We start from the raw sequence: 15,571 nt of genomic DNA, 5'->3' as shown, positions 1-15,571 counted from the left end.
GGGTTAAATGTGATTACTGGCGTACTGACAAGCAATCTGATGCTATCTGGGAGGGGCACTAACTGACACTAACAGACGCTAATGCTATCTGAAGTCCCCAGCGACACTAATACAGTGAACAGCAAAAAATCTTTACACTGTACTGACACTGGTGACGGGGCAGTGACGAAGTTAACTGGGGGGGTTATCAAGGGGTTAAATGTGTCCTAAAATGTGTTCTAACTGTGCAAGCGTAGTGCCTGTACTCACTGTGTCTTCTTTCTTCTCTCTCTGGGACGGAATGTGCACAGAGAGAGAAGATTGCATGATTTTCTGTACTGTACCTGTGTAAGTGTAAAAACAGGTACAGGAAGATCCCTGATAGGACAGGGATCAATCATTCATTTAGCCTGACCATCACTGGCCTAAATTGGATGATTTATTCCTTGGTGATCAAATCCTGGCACCCAAGAGTTGGCAGGGGCATGTGCGCCCCCCCCCCCCAGGCCCGTGAAAACTGGGGGAGCGCGAATCGCGCACACACACACATATATATATATATATATATATATATATATATATATATATATATAGTATTTCTGCTATAGGGCAGCGCAGAATCAGTTAAACAGTGAAAGTTTAAAGACAAATAAATACAGATTAGACAATTATTTTGAAAGAAAAAAAATAAATTAAGCATATCAGTTAGCAATATATTCTACTCAATATCATGGGCAAATTAATGTTCATCAGTGAAATATGAAATTTTGCTAATAGGAATTCATGAAAATAGAAACATTAAGCTTAATCTCTTTTTAAATCACAACCAACATGAAACACTGCCTAATGGATGTTTTGTAGTTTGTTGAACAAAAGATATGCAAATATACAGTATACTGTTTATGTATAACATTCTGACATGCTGATAATTCATGCAAATCTACCAGAAGTACTGTACCATACTGTGTTTTGTTTTCTTTTCCTTGTTTCCTAATTTCTGTTTCAGAAAGAACGTGAGCGGGGGTTTAATCTGGCATTTATATTTCACCTTCCTTTTGCTGTTGGCAGAGTATTCAGCATCAGCATGTTATACACACTCTTGTACCAGGTAATGTAAAAAGAGGCAAGATACTGAGGGATGAAAAATTGATGTTACTGTGCTTAACTCTTTCATGCTGAATGCAAATTATTTTCATGAGAGATGTATCCTTTATATTAAGTAAAATTTAATTTCACATTAATTTCATCTTTGTAAATAAGAAATCATTAGTATCCTTACTGACAGTTGAAAAAATAGAGAATGGGACTTCTTGGCCAAGTTGGCCATGGTGCTTCAAGTATGTTGCAAAAGAGATGCTCAGTCCATGTGTACTGTATATGGACAGCCACAGCTGGGAAGCCTATTCAATGGAACAACAGACTGACAGTAGCTGCAGCTGTCAGAGGGAATCACCTTTGCCTTATGAGGGGTTTATGTATAATCCCCATAAGAAACTGTAAATAGATATTTTTATAACTATATTTTAAGCAAGTTGCAAGGTTAGAAATATCAGAGATTGGTTTAACCACTTGCGCTACAGAGGATTTACTTCCAGACTAGGCGCAGAAGCGGTTAATATAGGTGTACTGTACATATACATGGGAACAAGTGTTCAGGTTTTAGGAATTGATTTATTAGATAGCTTTGTAGTGTAGGAATGTTTTGATGTGCACAGGGGCGGACTGACCATTTGGAAACTCGGGCACTGCCCGAGGGCCGGAGTCAGTAGGGGGCCCCATGAGATGCCACTGGTACCTTTTTTCATAGGCTTTTTTGAGTTTGGGCAATGACACAGGAGCCCCATGATCCCCTATTGCCTGGGGGCCCCATGAGTTGTCAGTCTGCCCCTGGATGTGCAGAACATGTGCATGTCACAGAGAATGCTCTATTAACCACTTGCCGACCAGCCACTGTTGAAAAATGGCTACAGGGCAGCACCGCTGCACAAAATCATGTTTTAAAACGTAATTTTGCAAAACAGGTAGGGGGCGCACAAAAGGCGCGCGACCCCCCTACCTGTGCCGCCAATCGTGGCCTCGGGTGTCAATCACCGGGTCCCAGCCGAGGTCCTGCCGAGTACCGGTGATTGCTGGCAAACAGTGACACAGAGCACAGCTGCATTGTTTACAATGTAGCTCTGCTACCTGTCAGCTCCTAACACGCTGTTCCTGAGAGCGGAGTTTAGCTCTCGGGATCAGCGTGTTTCCGTAAAGTACACACCCTCCGCCCACTAGTAAAACACTCCCCTCACACAGCTAACCATTTCATTGCTTAAAAAAAGTTAACCCCTTCCTCTCCAGTGCCATTAGTACAGTGTCAGTGTTTTTTTTTGCACTGATCACTGTATTGGTGTCACTGGGGATGTCAGTGACCCCAAGTCAGTTCCCCCCCAATGTCAAAATGTCTGCCGCAGTCCCGCCATAAGTCGCTGATCACTGCCATAAGTCGCTGATCGCCGCCATTATTAGTATAAAAAAAATCCCAGTAACTTTCCCGCCATTTGTAAACACTATAACTTTCACGTAAACTAATTAATTTACACGTATTGGGATTTCTTTTGCAAAGACATGTCGCAGAATACATTTTGGACGAAATTTATGACGAAATTAGATTTTTACATTTTTTTACTGGACATTTTTTATAACAAAAAGTCAAAAATGTTGTTTTTTTTCTCAAAATTGTCAGCCTTTTTTATTTATAGCGCAAAAAATAAAAATGCACAGGTATTCAAATACCACCAAAAGAAAGCTCAATTCATGGGAAAAAAGGACGTAAATTTAATTTGGGTGCAGTGTTGCATGACCGCGCATTTGTCAGTTAAAGTAACGCAGCGAAGTAACACGAACCGCTTCCTGACCGCCCTATAGTAGAAATACTGCTACAGCGCGGCATGGGTGTGCGCATAATCACATATATATATGCATGATTTGTGCTCCCGTGGTTTTCACGCCCCTCCCAGATAGCGTCAGATTGCCCAACAGTACACCAGTCATCACATTTAACCCCTTGATTGCCAGGAGCATGCTCATGCACAATATACCTCCATTGCTAATATAGTGTCTGAACGGATCAATATCTTTGATCAGATCAGCACTATACCAGCGTTCACATTAGTATAGCGTCCCCAAAAACGCAGCTTTAGCGGGATCAGCCCCCGCACTTGCCAGCACCTGCGTTTAGCCCCTATGTTTACCCCCCCTTCTCCCCCAGCAAGTGCAGTGTCAGTAGGTCACTGTCACTTGATACATTGCACACAAAACCGCAGTGTTCGCAGAATCAGGCCTGATCTCTGTTAGCACTCGCCGGTAAATTTTGATGACTCTGATATGCAGCAGAGTGCCAGTACTAGTGCCGCGCTACCTTTTGGTGACCTGGCGAGTACCAGCGGTCTAGTACATCTTGGTCTTTCACATACCTCTTTGATTTTTGGAGCTGTTTTTCACTGAATATCTGTATGCGCTGATTGTGGATCAAAGCAATTTCTATGCACAACAATTTGTCGCCGCCAACCCAAATTCAAACCTTGCCAGACAAGTCCCATGGAAACTCATTACGGTTTCCGAATTTAAATTTTTTTTGGGCCTAACCCTCAACATTAGCATTACTAAAAGAAATTAATTGCGCTTGTATTGGTCCGCAGACCTGATTCATAATATGCCCGTGTCCTCTGCTGCCATGGCCAGGAATAGATATGAGACTATAACGTGTTTTATGCATTTCAACGACAATACACTGTCATCCTCGGGGTGACCCTGAATTTGATTGGCTCCACAAAATTCAGCCCCTCGCAAATCACCTTAACCAAAAATTTGCAGATGTCTATACTCCCCAGCAAAACATCTGCGTTGATGAGTCCCTCATTAATTTTTCTAGCCACCTTGCATTCAAACAATTTCTCCCCAGCAAGCGTGCCAGATATGGGGTCAAGATGTAGAAGACCTGTGAGAGGACAACAGGCTATACTTATAAGTTTCGGATTTACGAGGGAAAAGATAGTCACGTGGAGCCCCCCGGATGCCCAGACTGCATGGGGAGCAGTGGCAAGATAGTTTGGGACTTGGTGTCATCCTTTTTCCATATGGGGTACTACTTATATGTGGACAATTTGTATTCAAGTGTGCCACTATTTAGACATTTGTACAATCTTGGAACTGGCGCATGTGGCAAAGTGTGACCTAATGTGTGCCCACCATTAGAAGTGGGTGGATGCAGGGCGGTATATTCTAATGGTGGGCATACCATACACTTTTTCTAGCAGAGATTTCTTCTCTTTTTTTCATTCAGTCCACAGGCTGCATACAAAAAAAAAGAACATAGCATATACACCCAACAAGGACCAGCGATGTACTTTTAATGATTATACCAGGATGATGCCTACAGATGCAGAGGTATCACCATAAATGTCAGATCAAAGGCAGTAATTCTAACAATAGACCTCTGTAAATCTAAAATGGTAGCTTTTAAAGGATTTTAAAGCGTTGTCTATGGATATTAAAAATGTATGCAGTTTGTCGCCATTGCACGGGGCATGCACAGTTTTAAAGCATGTCATGTTTGGTATCTATTTACTCATCATACTATCATCTTTTATATCTTACCAAATAATTGGCCAATATATTGTGTTTTTGTGCATTAAAAGTAAAAAAAGTGTATTTTTTTTAAACAATTGCATTTGAAAAATTGCTGTGCAAGTACTATGTGCCATAAAAAATTGTAGTACCCACCATTGTATTCACTAGGGTGTCTGATTTAAAAAAAATATATAATGTTTGGGGGTTTAAATTAATTTCCTAGCAAAAAATACTGATTTTTTTCATGTGAACAAAAAGTGTCAGAAAAGGCTTGATCTTCAGGTGGTTAGTAGAGTGAATGATGTGTGGCATAAACTTATAATGCTGGGCATAAAACACCCCCACCCTCCAAAACGACCCATTTTTGGAAAGTATACACCCCAAACTATTTGCTGAGAGGCATGTTGAATCAATAGAAAAATTTGTTTTTTTACCACAAGTTTTTAGAAAATTACAACAATTTTTTTTTTACACAAAATTGTCATTTAAATGATTTACCGCTCACACATGCCATGGGTATATGTGGAATTACTCCCCAAAATACATTCGGCTACTTCTCCCAAGTATGGGGGTACCACATGTGAGAGACGTTGTGGCAGTCTAGCCAAGTACAGGACCCCAAAATCCAATAAGCACCTTCAGGCTTTTAAAGGACTTTATTTCCTCATTACACTTCCAGAATACCTATCACAGCTTCGGAGGCCCTGAAATGCCAGGATAGCACCTAACACCCCCCCCCCCCAAATGACCCCTTTTTGGAAAGTAGACACCCCAAGGAATTTGATAAGAAGCATGGTAAGTATTTTGCAGATCTCATTTGTTGCCACAAGTTTTTGGAAAATGAAGAAAAAAAACAAAAACATATTTTTTTCTATTCTTTTTTTATATTTCAAAACCTTGTGAGAAAAAATGAGATCTGCAAAATACTCACCATGCCTCTTTTTAAATTCCTTGGGGTGTCATTTGGGGGGGTTTGGTGCTATCCTGGCATGTCAGGGCCTTCAAAACTGTGATAGGTATTGAGGAAGTGAAATGAGGAAGTTACGCACCTTCAGGCTTTCAAAGTGGTCATTGGATTTCAGGCTCCTGTATGTAGCTAGGCTCCCAAAAAGTCTGACAAATGTGCTATCCCCATACTCGGTAGAAGTAGCAGAATGTATTTTGGGGTGTAATTCCACATATACCCATGGATTGTGTGAGAAATAAATCATTTAAATGACAACTGTGCTTTTGTCATTTTCCAGAAACTTGTGGAAAAAATAAATCTTATATGAACTCAATATGCCTCTCAGCAAATAGCTTAGGGTGTCTACTTTCCAAAAACGGGTCATTTGAGGGTGTTTGTACTATCCTGGTATTTTAGCACCTCAAGAAATGTGATGAGCAGTCAGAAAGTAAAAAGCTGTGTAAATTCCATTATCTATATCATAGTTTGTAGATGCTATACCTTTCACACAAAGCAATAAATATACACTTACTGGGATTTTGTTTAACCAAAAACATGTAGCAGAAAACATCTTGGCCTAAATTTATGATGAAATTTTAGTTTTTTGGATATTTTTTATGACTGAAATGAGAAAATATTGTTTATTTAAAATAAAAAAAATTTCTTCAAAAAAGTTTTTGTTTATAGCGTCAAAAATAAAAAACGCACAGGTGATAAAATACCACCAAAAGAAAGCTCTATTTGTGTAAAAAAGGACATAAATTTCATTTGTGTACCGTATGGCATGACTGCGCAATTGTCCGTTAAACTAGCGCTGCGCTGTATTGCAAAAAATGGCGTAAATTGCAGTATCTATACCATAGTTTGTAGACGGTATAACTTTCACACAAAGCAATCAATATACACTTATTGGGATCTTCTTACCAAAACCATGTAGCAGAATACATTTTGGCCTAAATTTATAACTAACTTTGAGTTTACTACATATTTTTTATAGCTGAAAGTAAAAAATATAGTTTTTCTTCAAAGTTTTTGGTCTTTTTTTGTTCATAGCGTGAAAAATAAAAAGCGCACGGGTGATCAAATACCACCCGAAAGAAAGCTCTATTTGTGTGAAAAAAAGGACGTAAATTTCCTTTGGGTGCAGCATTGCATGACCGCGCAATTATCAGTTGAATTAGTGCAGCGCCGAATAGCAAAAAGAAGCCTGGTCATTAAGGGGGGTAAATCCTCAGGAGTGCAAGTGGTTAAACTGTATGCGAGAAGAGACAACCATTAAATTAACTACCTTATCTCAGACTTTACAGGCTCAATGTAATTATCTGGACCAGGCCATTTAAATCTCTTTTGTTTTTACTATGTCCACTTCAAAGAACCCTCTCTTTAGATATGCAATGGAGATGGACATCTGTCCAGGAATGCACAATTTTCCTAGGTTATGATCTTACATAACTAATGTTCCCTCCAAACAAAGGTCATGTCCTGGCATACTTAATTTTACCACCAAAATGGGAGATGCTGGTATGGGGCTGAGTTGTGCAAAATATTGGGGATGGGTAAATTGTCCAATCCTGGATGAAATGTGTCAGATTTAGTAGATGGATTAGATAGTTCCACCCAGGTGCGGACTGACAACTCATGGGGCCCCCGGGCAATAGGGGATCATGGGGCCCCTGTGTCCTTGCCCAAACTCAAAAAAGCCTATGAAAAAGGTATCAGGGGCATCTCATGGGGCCCCCTACTGACCCATCGGGCAGTGACTGAGTTTCCAAATGGTCAGTCCCCCCCTGGTTCCACCAATCAGGATGGTGCCATTCAAGTCTATGAGAGATAGGTCTATATCAGGTTGGGTTTTGGAGGAAGACAGGGAGAGAAGATCCAACAATCCTGGGGTCCCCCATGATACACCACTGGTAAATATCAGGACCTCTCTCTGGCACTTATATGTATACATGCTTAACTTATATGTTGTCTGCCTTGCTGTTTGTGGATTCAGGGTATGATTATTATATTCTATATGCTATAATTCCTTTGTTTAAACTTTAGGTTTTCTTTTCCTTTTTCTTATGGTTGTAAAATAAATAGATTGCTGTGTGTTAGTTTAGACCTCCAAACTATTCACCAATAAATTTTGGTTATTGTGTTGAAAATGTCACTCTTGGTCAAGGAACTCTCATTAATGTTAACCAAATAATATTCAAGAGATATTGAATCTCAAAAATATAAAGTGCAGGTAACATTACTCAGGGAGAGACTACCTGTGGCAAGGGACAGATGATCACCTCTGGACACATGTACACTGAGTCTAGGGACTCAGTTGCCCCAATCACAGACATTCGGGCTCTTGGACATTTTTTCACAACATACTTGCTGCACCATGAACAAATTGGCCCTGTGACTAAGGCCGTAAGGTAAATGATACTCATGCAGATATTTTAATTATTTCCCACAATATTATAAAGTCTATGTAATTATGACAGCATAACAATTTATGCACAGAGAAACAATCTACAGAGCATTTACTTATTTTGGAAATAATACATATCTGCAATACGTGCTCTCTTCCTCCATGTTTTATCCCTTTAAAGACCACGCAAGTACAGAAATGTACCTGTTGATCTGTCAGTCTAATTGTAGGCTGACGACTCAAAACATTTTTGTGGATTGAGCGGTGTCAGCCCTGACCATTTTTTTAAAATCTAAACTACTTAAAGTGCATCTATTGTTAAAATGTAAAAACATATATCATCATTTCCATAGTGAATTTGATTATTTCTAGTCTGCTCCTAATAATCTGAATCATCTTGCAGTTTGAAAACATACTTTTGAAGAATCCCAAATATTTACTGCTTTGAATTCTATAATGCATATTCACAATACCCTGTAAATCTGCACTGTGTGTGTCACACATTTCACAGAGCCTGCCTTCTGGTTGCTGAGAGGAGAATTTTCAGGAGTCAGTACAGGAATCACTGCTTGCAGCAACCTACCATGGGATATATAGTCCTTAGATATTGAAAGCAAACCAAAGGAATGAAGAGAGAAGGAATACAGTGGGGAATATAATTTGATTTGATCCCCTGCAGATTTTGTACGTTTGCCTACTTACAAAGAAATGAAGGGTCTACAATTTTTATCATAGGTGTATTTTAAATGATAGAGACAGAATATTGACCAAAAATCCAGAAAAAAAAATGTTATAAATTGAGTTGCAGTTCAGTGAGTAAGTATTTGATCCCCAAGCAAAACATGACAGTACTTGGTGGAGAAACCCTTTTTGGTAAACACAGAGGTAAGACGTTTCTTGTAGTTGGTTACCAGGTTTGCACACATCTCAGGCAGGATTTTTATCCACTCTTCTTTACAGGTCTTCTCTAAATCCTTAAGGTTTCTTGGCTGTGGCTTGTCAACTCAAAGTTTCAGCTCCCTCCATACATTTTCTATAGTGATAAGGTCTGGAGACTGTCTAGGCCACTTCATGACCTTAATGCTCTTCTTCTTGAGCCACTCCTTTGTTGCCTTGGTGGTATGTATTGGGTCATTATCATGCTGGAAGACCTATCCACGACTCATCTTCAGTGTTATGGCTGAGGGAAGAAAGTTCTCACCCAAGCTCTTACAATACATGGCCCCGTCCATTGGCCCCTCAATGCTGCAAAGTGGGCCTGCATCTTTAGCAGAAAAACAGTCCCAAAGCATAGTGTTTCCACCTCTGTGCTTGACTGTAGGGATAGTGTTCTTAGGGTTATAGTCAGCATTTTTTTGCGGGCACTGCAGGATTTCAATCCATGGAGGCGTATTGTGTTACCAATGGTTTGTTTGATGACTGTGAATGGTCTCAAGGCAGCTGGAACTACAAACTCCTCCCGTGTAGTTCTGGTCTGATCCCTCACTTTTCTAATGATGATCCTTACCCTATGAGGCAAAATCTTGCATGGAGTTCCAGACTGAGGGTGATTGATGGTTATTTTGTATTTCTTCCATTTGCGAATATTTGCTCCAACAGTTGTCTCCCTCTCACCAAGCTTTTTTCTGATAGTCTTGTAGTTCATTCCAGCCTTGTGCAGGTCAACAATCTTGTCCCTGATGTCCTTTGACAGCTCTTTGGTCATTTGCACATGGTAATAAGGTTTGAACAGAAGAAAGATTCTGTGGGCAGGTGTTTTTTATACACATAACGAGTTGTCATTAGGAGCACCTTCTTAAATTGTTAGGACTAATCTGTATGCAACATGAGCACATAGCCAGTCTGTGGGAGTCAGGAATATTGTTGGTTGGTAGGGGATCAAATACTTCTTTTACTCACTGAACTGCAACTCAATTTATAATATTTGTATGATGTGTTTTTTTTGGTTGATATTCTATATATATAGACCCTTAATTTCATCGTAAGTGGGCAAATTTACAAAATCTGCAGGGGATAAAATAAATATTTTCCCCACTGTATGTGCTCTAGTTGTTGATTACAGTTACACATGGAAAGCTGCTTACATAGTATTTTAATACCTAATAATGCAAAGACTGAATGCTGAAAAATGATCCAGATAACCTTGTAAAAAACTTAGTGCAAGATACAAATAAACACTTTCTACAAACTTTGCCACATAAAAGTGTAGCACACTCCTAGTTTAGCTAGGGGAAGCTAGACCCTGATGACTAGTGAGGAACTGATTAGTAGCTCAGGTGAGATAGTCAGAGGGGTTAAATTCTGGTCAGGACTGAGAGACTCTGCAGGCCAGCCCCTCTGGAATTTCCCCCTGCTCTGAGGCTTTTGGGGCAGTGGGTGGATCTGAGGAGTGGTTGGCTGCACTTTTGGGGATCTTAGCCAATCCCCAACAGGAGGCTTGGCAAGGGGATGGGCTCCCTTAAAATGTGTTGGAGCCTGCTTAGTAGCAGGAGAGTCAGGTGGAAGAAGGAGAGAGTAAGATGTGAGGTTAAGGTGGAAGGCCGCAAGGAGGCCTAGTGGGATGGGGCCTGTCTGCCAGCCTGGAGCTGGAAAGGAAGAAAACTCAAGACTCACAGCTAATAGGCCTGGTAGCAGCAGCCATTTCACAAGTCTTACAGGAGAGGATCTGAGTGGGTACACCTGCACCCCCTGGGCAGATAGGGGAAGGAGCACGCTAATGGGAAACCATATTAGCCCTCTGCTAGTGAATGTACACCTTACTTAAAGGAACAAGAGCCATATCACCTGCTCAGGAAGAAAGTCTCCAGATTGATGGGTGAAGAAGAGTTCCTCTAGGGTCTTGGTTAGTACAACTGGAGCTGCTGGCTAGCACTCCAACAGAGACAGTGCCAGTAAAGAGAAGCTGTGAATAGCTCAGGAAGTCGTCCTCAGATTTCAGTTCCCTTGGGCATCCTATACACTCCTTACCCCATCCAAGTTTAATCCCCTCAATAAAATAACAAAACCAACTCTCAAGGCCTGATTTCTGTCTATGGATAAAAGCTTGTGTGGAAAATGCTGACTGGCTGTGCAGGACTATGGGGGGACACAAATTCATCAGCAACTCCTGAGTGGGTAGTGATACAAAAATATCAATAAACTGAAAATAATTGCTATATATATATATATATATATATATATATACTGTATATACTGTAGTTATAGTACATGTGCCAGTGAAGAAAAGACAAAACTCTAATCAAGGTAAGTGCACATATTACAAAGGTAAAACAGTGTGATAGCCAAAGCATCCAAAGTTCCTCATAAGTGCTGTTTAGCATAAAACTTAAAAAATCTTTAGTGCTGCACACTACCACTGTATACACAGAGGTAGCTTGCCAGATCTCATTGACCCCCATAAACTTAGCAGCCAACTACACCTATGGTATTAGGGAACAGACACAGAGACCAGGCAGAGAGATCTTATCCAGTCATCACAGAAATCCTCCCTAAGTTATTGCATGTAAATCAAACATACAGGAGACACTCCATAGTGTCACACTTAAATTAATTTTATTAATACGTACCATAAAAACATTTATATTCCAGCAATATTTGAAAACATTCACATATAAATACTGGCATCCCACTGTATATAATGGTATTGTCTGGCCAGCCAATATTCTAGCTGCTATAGCAACCAAGTAGTCTGTTTACATCTCTTCAGTTGACTGTTGGCTTTCTAGTGGAAGTGGTTCAGGTGGCTGTAAAGCTAACCAAACATTTTCACACAATGGAATCCCCCCCCCCCGTTACCTCCCTGCCATGTATCTTGGGCTCAGTTGTCTCTCCTGCACACCTAGAATTCACATGAACTATAAGGAAACTACATGTGAAGGTCTTTGCTTATAGGCCAGGAGTGGATCAGATGACCTCTAAGAAATTTCTAGGTCAAAAACCCCTATATAAGACCTGTCAGAACCCCTCAGGGTGCCTGTTGCATCGGGGTACACCATCCGGTGAGCTCTATAGCTCTTTCTTGCAGAGAACTGAGCTCAAGTGGTGTCAGTCCAAGCATGAAGATGCTGCTGCAGAAGATCCTAGAAAGAGCCAGCAAGGATGGGGCTGAACAATGGCTGAGGAAGTGTCTGGACTTACCGTTGTTTGGATCAACACAAGATCTGGGGGGTGGATACCATCCAGGTCTAAAAACCCAACTGGCTTTTGGGGGACAGTTGTTTAAGTTAAACGTATGGTGGATTTCTGCAAATGGCTCGAGTCGTAGTGACTGAGTCTGGTTTTTATATTTTAGTTTAAAAGTTGTTGTTAGCATTATATTATACTTTAATAAAGTAATATTTTATTGAAACCAATAATAAAAGGCCATGGCCAAATTTTACTCCAAAGGTCGGTGTTATTTTTTTTTATTATAGATAAATTGTATCTGCTGTCTACAGTCCCATGAAAGGGAAAGGGGAATAGCCAATTTCAAGGCTCCCTTTCCCTCATGGGACTGAGGCAGTGAGAGAAGTGTCAAGTCTCCGCTCACAGCTGCACAGGGATCCAGGTGCCTGTAAATGTTAGGCAAAGATCATGCAATAATGACCTTTTCCTATTGACCACTATAGAATTCACATGGACCATAAGGAAAATACATGTGACAGGTCTTTCATTATAGGCCAGGAGTGGATCAGGTGACCTCTAAGAAATTTCTAGAAGGTCAAAAACACCTATATAAGACCTGCCAGAACCCCTCGGGGTGCCTGTTGCATCAGGGTACACCATCCGATGAGCTTAGCAAGGGGGACAGTTGTTTAAGTTAAATGTATGGTGGAGTCTGATTTTTATATTTTAGTTTAAAAGTTATTGTTATTAGATTATATTTGTAATAAAGTAATGTTTTATTGAAACCAATAATAAAAGGCCGTGGCCAAATTTAACTCCAAAGGTCGGTGTTAGTGTTTTTAGTTACAGTTAAATTGTATCTGCTGTCTACAATCCCATACCCATGGCAGGTGTCAGTGGGGGGGAACAGAGGATATTCATTGAACATCCATTACTGATCATCACTGCACTCATTTTCCAGCTGCTGTGGCCTGGGAAGAAGCTAATCAAGAATTATCTGTGCTGGATTAGCTTCAATGGGATGCAAATGTGACATTAAGGGCCTGGAAGACCTCTGATGTCTTCTTAAAACGGACTTATTTTTTCTATTATGTTATCACATCGAAGGTTTTTGCCCTACTATGCAACAGCAACAAAGGTAAGTGAAGAAAAGTTTTAAAAATGGCAGTTTAATATAATCAATAAAATTAATTAATAAAAAACCCAAAACAATAATTTCACTACCCATAATAAGAATAAGTGCAATAATTCTAGGGCCATCATTCAGAATTGACTGTACACTGATGACCTGTAAAGGATTTTAGTGTCAACTATGGACAATTTGGGGTACTGTAGTTTGTGCCGTGACACTGGCACATGCATTTTTAAAGCTTGACATGTTTAGTATCTGTTCGTTCGTCACAATGTCATCTTTTATCATTTAAAGGTATTACAGTGTATTGTGTTTGTGTGCACTACAATAATATTGAATGTATTTTTAGCTGAAAATACAGTACGCTTGATAAATAATTGAGCTAATATTGTGTGACATGAAAACTAAAGCTGCCACCATGTTATTTACTGGTGTCTTTGCATTCACAAAATTTATAATGTTTGGGTTTAGGCCTAAAATGTATATTTTGACAGGTGTGCAAAAAAATACCAAATTGACCATGGCAGCAAAATGGTTAAATCTACCTGCTATGCTATTCTCTGTATCATTCTGTAGTCCCTAGATAATAGCTAGGAGGGCTAATTAGATGTTTTGAAAAAACACAGGATGATTAGGCATCTTTTTGCTACTTGGCGCTGCACTAGTTCAACTGATAATTGCGCGGTCATGCAATGCTGTACCCAAACGAAATTTACGTCCTTTTTTTCACACAAATAGAGCTTTCTTTTGGTGAACCTCAGCCGATGAGAGATCTGTGTACCAGCCCCGTTTCCAGTACCATGTGACCTGCTGTGACCAATCACAGCAGGTCACATGACAGTTGTATACAATGGATGGCTTATTTTCATGCCATCCATTGTATACTAGTGTGTCTAGCTGTGAATGGTCACAGCAATCACATGCACACGCTGGGCCAATCACAGCCCAGCTGTGTCATGTGATTAGCCGTGGCCAAATCACAGCTAAGCACAAAAAAAAACCCCTGAATGAATCGATGTCATTCAGGTAAATACTTGCTTATAGCAAAGTAATTCTTTGCTATAAGCAAATTGTGTAAAAAAAAAAAAAAAAATACTGATCACTTCCCCAAAGTTTTGCAATGTTACTATGGTAACATTATACTACTTTGGTCATAGTGAAAAATGAAAAAAAAATCTTAAGAAAGATAAAAAAAATAAAAAAAAAATAAAACTAATAAAAAAAAAATTAAAATTTTTTTTTTGTACTGTCACCAGTCAGTGTCCCTGATCACCACCATGCCAGTTATATGATGATGCTGTACTGCACTGGTGACAGTATGTAAAAAAAAAATAAAACATTTTTTAAATTTTTTCATTTTCCAAAAAATTACAATGAGGAAAAAAAATACAACTTCAAAAAACTCGCCATGCCTCTTATGAAATACGTCGGACTGTCTACTTTGCAAAAAGTGGTCAGTTGGGGAATATCTGTACTCTTTTGACATTCTTGGACCTCAAAAAATTAGATTGGCCGTCATTACTTCAGGATTGATCAATATTTAGATATATACCATAGTTTGTGAACTCTATAACTTTCCTACAAACTAAATAATACATCCTAATTTGGGTTATTTTCACCAAAGACATGTAGTAGAATACATCTTGGCCTAAATTTATGAAGAACAATGATTTATTTGCAAACTTTTATAACAGAAACAAAGAAAAACGTGTTTTTTTTTTTTTAAATGTTCAGACTTTTTTTGTTAATTTAGCAAAAAATAAAAACCCCAGTAAAATTTTAGTTTGGGTACAGTGTTGTATGACCGCGCAATTGTCATTCAAAATGTGAGAGCGCTGAAACATGAAAAATAGCAGGTATGGTGTAAAAGTGCCCTGTATGGAAGTGGTTAAATTATATATTTCTTGCACAAGCCATGGGTATATGTGGAATTACACCCCGAAATACATTCTGCTACTTCTACTGAGTATGGGGGTACCACATGTGTGAGCCTAGCCTAGGTGGGAGCCTAGCCACATACAGGAGCCTGAAATCCAATGACCACTTTGAAAGCCTGAAGGTGCGTACCTTCCTCATTTCACTTCCTCACTACCTATCACAGTTACAAAGGCCCTGAAATGCCAGGATAGCACCACCACCCCACAAATTACCCCTTTCTGAAAATTAGACACCCCAAGGAATTTAAAAAGAGGCATGGTGAGTATTTTGCAGATCTCATTTTTTCTCACAAGGTTTTAAAATATAAAAAAAGAATAGAAAAAATATGTTTTTGTTTTTTTTCTTCATTTTCCAAAAACTTGTGGCAACAAATGAGATCTGCAAAATACTTACCATGCTTCTTATCAAATCCTTGGGGTGTCTACTTTCCAAAAATGGGTCATTTGGGGGGGTG

The 15,571-nt window shown here is 39.5% G+C and overlaps 1 pseudogene; it reads left to right on the top strand.

Annotated features, from left to right (window-relative positions):
- LOC149457497 (potassium channel subfamily T member 2-like) overlaps positions 1–15,571 on the top strand; it is a 1,031,266-nt pseudogene that overhangs the window by 624,767 nt on the left and 390,928 nt on the right.

This window comes from Staurois parvus, unplaced genomic scaffold (assembly GCF_062004578.1).
Source record: "Staurois parvus isolate SC_StPar_1 unplaced genomic scaffold, SC_StPar_1.0 ptg000318l, whole genome shotgun sequence".
Classification (NCBI taxonomy): Eukaryota; Metazoa; Chordata; class Amphibia; order Anura; family Ranidae; genus Staurois; species Staurois parvus.
This window is presented reverse-complemented; position numbering and strand designations above follow the sequence as displayed.